Genomic DNA, 3,627 nt, shown 5'->3' on the forward strand with positions numbered 1-3,627 from the left:
GAGACTCGGAAGAAAAAGCTTTCAAAGTGTCGTAGCACGATGCACACTGCTGTTCGTGTGGAACAAACGTGACTACCGTGCTGTACGGTGGAGTTCTGTGCGCAAAAGCGGCGCGTGTGTTTCTAAGCACCACAGCGTTGTGTCAAAAAAGAGGTGCCTGAGAGAAACGCATGCGACTGCCGTGCTTTGCGGCATAGCACCGTGCGCAAAAACGGTGCGCATGCAAGAGGTGTCAGAGCTAGCGAACTTGTGCCACGAGCAACAGGTCACTAAAAGCCTATAGATGACGGTGTTGGAGGAAAAGAAAAATATCGAGAAAGCACTGCGGTGTGCCGTGCGTAGGGACGGGCGCGCGTGCCACATGCCGCCGAAATATGGGTGTCGGAGAAAACAGAGTGCCGCGCGTAACGAGGGGCGCGCGTGTTACAGAGAGATATGCCCAAACGCATGAAAGTGTACGCAGGTGTCCTAAGGCAGTTTTTTTTTTTTTTTCCTCATTTTGATGTCGCCCCGGCTGACGCGGTTTTCGTTTTTCCGTGCCGCCCCGGCTGACGCGGTTTTCGTTTTTCCGTGCCGCCCCGGCTGACGCAGTTTTTGCGCCGCCCCGGCTGACGCGGTTTTTGCGCCGCCCCGGCTGACGCGGTTTTCGCGCCGCCCCGGCTGACGCGGTTTTCGCGCCGCCCCGGCTGACGCGGTTTTTGCGTCGCCCCGGCTGACGCGGTTCGGACTTTGCACTTTTTGGCTCACCCCGGCTGGCGGCCCACTCACTCGATCGCCAGGTCTGTTTGCCCCGGTGGTTCCACCGCCAGGCTTAAGCGCGAACTTTTTTTGTTTGTTTTCTTTTGATTAAGCGCAAGCTTTTTTCTTTGTTTTCTTTTGATTAAGCGCGGGCTTTTTTCTTTGTTTTTTTTTTTTATTTCGCCCCGGCAGACGCGGTTTTTGCGCCGCCCCGGCTGACGCGGTTTTTGCCGCCCCGGCTGACGCAGTTCGGACTTAGCACTTTTCGGCTGTGCCTGGCTGGCGGCCCACTCACTCGATCGCCATGTCTGTTTGCCACAGTTTTCCCGGTGGTGCCGCACCCGGGCTCGCCCCGGCTGACGCAGTTTTCGCGCCGCCCCGGCTGACGCGGTTTCGTGCCGCCCCGGCAGACGCGGTTTTCGCGCCGCCCCGGCTGACGCGGTTTCGTGCCGCCCCGGCAGACGCAGTTCGGACTTAGCACTTTTCGGCTGTGCCTGGCTGGCGGCCCACTCACTCGATCGCCATGTCTGTTTGCCACAGTTTTCCCGGTGGTGCCGCACCCGGGCTCGCCCCGGCTGACGCAGTTTTCGCGCCGCCCCGGCTGACGCGGTTTCGTGCCGCCCCGGCAGACGCGGTTTTCGCGCCGCCCCGGCTGACGCGGTTTCGTGCCGCCCCGGCAGACGCAGTTCGGACTTAGCACTTTTCGGCTGTGCCTGGCTGGCGGCCCACTCACTCAATCGCCATGTCTGTTTGCCACAGTTTTCCCGGTGGTGCCGCACCCGGGCTCGCCCCGGCTGACGCAGTTTTCGCGCCGCCCCGGCTGACGCGGTTTCGTGCCGCCCCGGCAGACGCGGTTTTCGCGCCGCCCCGGCTGACGCGGTTTCGTGCCGCCCCGGCAGACGCAGTTCGGACTTAGCACTTTTCGGCTGTGCCTGGCTGGCGGCCCACTCACTCGATCGCCATGTCTGTTTGCCACAGTTTTCCCGGTGGTGCCGCACCCGGGCTCGCCCCGGCAGACGCGTTTTTTTTTTTCTTTCGCCCCGGCTGACGCAGTTTTCGCGCCGCCCCGGCTGACGCGGTTTCGTGCCGCCCCGGCAGACGCGGTTTTTTTGCGCCGCCCCGGCTGACGCGGTTTTTGCCGCCCCGGCTGACGCAGTTCGGACTTGGCACTTTTTGGCTGAGCCTGGCTGGTGGCCCACTCACTCGATCGCCATGTCTGTTAGCCACAGTTTTCCCGGTGGTGCCGCACCCGGGCTCGCCCCGGCTGACGCAGTTTTCGCGCCGCCCCGGCAGACGCGGTTTTCGCGCCGCCCCGGCTGACGCGGTTTTTGCCGCCCCGGCTGACGCAGTTCGGACTTGGCACTTTTTGGGCTGAGCCTGGCTGGCGGCCCACTCACTCGATCGCCATGTCTGTTTGCCACAGTCTTCCCGGTGGTGCCGCACCCGGGCTCGCCCCGGCAGACGCGTTTTTTTTTTCTTTCGCCCCGGCAGACGTGGTTCCCCCCCCCCCTTTTCGCTCGCCCCGGCTGACGAGGTTTTCGCGCCGCCCCGGCTGACGCAGTTTTCGCGCCGCCCCGGCTGACGCGGTTTCGTGCCGCCCCGGCTGACGCGGTTTTCGCGCCGCCCCGGCTGACGCGGTTTTTGCGTCGCCCCGGCTGACACGGTTCGGACTTTGCACTTTTCGGCTGTGCCTGGCTGGCGGCCCACTCACTCGATCGCCATGTCTGTTTGCCACAGTTTTCCCGGTGGTGCCGCACCCGGGCTTGCCCCGGCAGACGCGTTTTTTTTTTTTCTTTTCGCCCCGGCTGACGCAGTTTTCGCCCCGCCCCGGCTGACGCGGTTTCGTGCCGCCCCGGCAGACGCGGTTTTTTGCGCCGCCCCGGCTGACGCGGTTTTTGCCGCCCCGGCTGACGCAGTTCGGACTTTGCACTTTTTGGCTGAGCCTGGCTGGCGGCCCACTCACTCGATCGCCATGTCTGTTTGCCACAGTTTTCCCGGTGGTGCCGCACCCGGGCTCGCCCCGGCAGACGCGTTTTTTTTTTCCTTCGCCCCGGCAGACGTGGTTCCCCCCCCCCCTCCGTCTTTCTTTTTGTTTTTTTTTTTTCGCCGCGGCTGAAGTGGATTTTTCGGTGCCTCGACGCCCCGGTAGTCGCGGTTTTTCCGTTTCCGCACGGCCCCGGCTGACGCTGCTCGGTCACAGTCGCCTTTTGTGAGGATTGCAGACTTCTTGAGCGCGGGTGTTTTTTTTTTTGTTGTTGTTGTTGTTTTATTACGCATTCGCTCCAGCAGACGCTGTTTAGACTTTTTGTTTCCTCTTTTATCCTGCGACGAGGTGACGAGGTTTATTCGGTGCCCCGCCGCCCCGGCTGAAGTGATTTTTCCTGTCCCGTGCCGCCCCGGCTGACGCGGTTGGGACTTCGCGTTTGTTCGGCCGCCACGGGTTTTGGCGCACTCGCTCGGTTGCTTGTTGTTGCCACTTGTTGCGAACCCAGGTTTCTTGAGCGAGCGCGGGCGTTTTTTCTTCCTTTCTTTCTTTGTTCTATGTGTTAGCGAATCGGCCTTTAATATCACACGAGGACTCACAACCAACAATTTTCAGTTTGAAGTGTAAAAAATCTGCAGGTGTTGACGTAACTGACTTGCCCCGTACCCTTGAGTACATCCATGAAGTTCTCGTAGTACTACTAAATCGCATTATTCCAAGTGGAGAAATTCCCATAAACTTGCAAACCTCTACACGAAAATCGGTGCGCGTGATAAAGTTGAAAATTATCGTCCGATATCAAATGTGCCTTCTATAACACAAATTCTAGGAAAAAAAAAAAAAACACTTGTTCGCCGTTTTCTGCGCCGTGACTGGCAGCACTCCGGCGAAGCGAAACGGGGTCG

This window comes from Rhipicephalus microplus, unplaced genomic scaffold (assembly GCF_043290135.1).
Source record: "Rhipicephalus microplus isolate Deutch F79 unplaced genomic scaffold, USDA_Rmic scaffold_307, whole genome shotgun sequence".
NCBI lineage: Eukaryota > Metazoa > Arthropoda > Arachnida > Ixodida > Ixodidae > Rhipicephalus > Rhipicephalus microplus.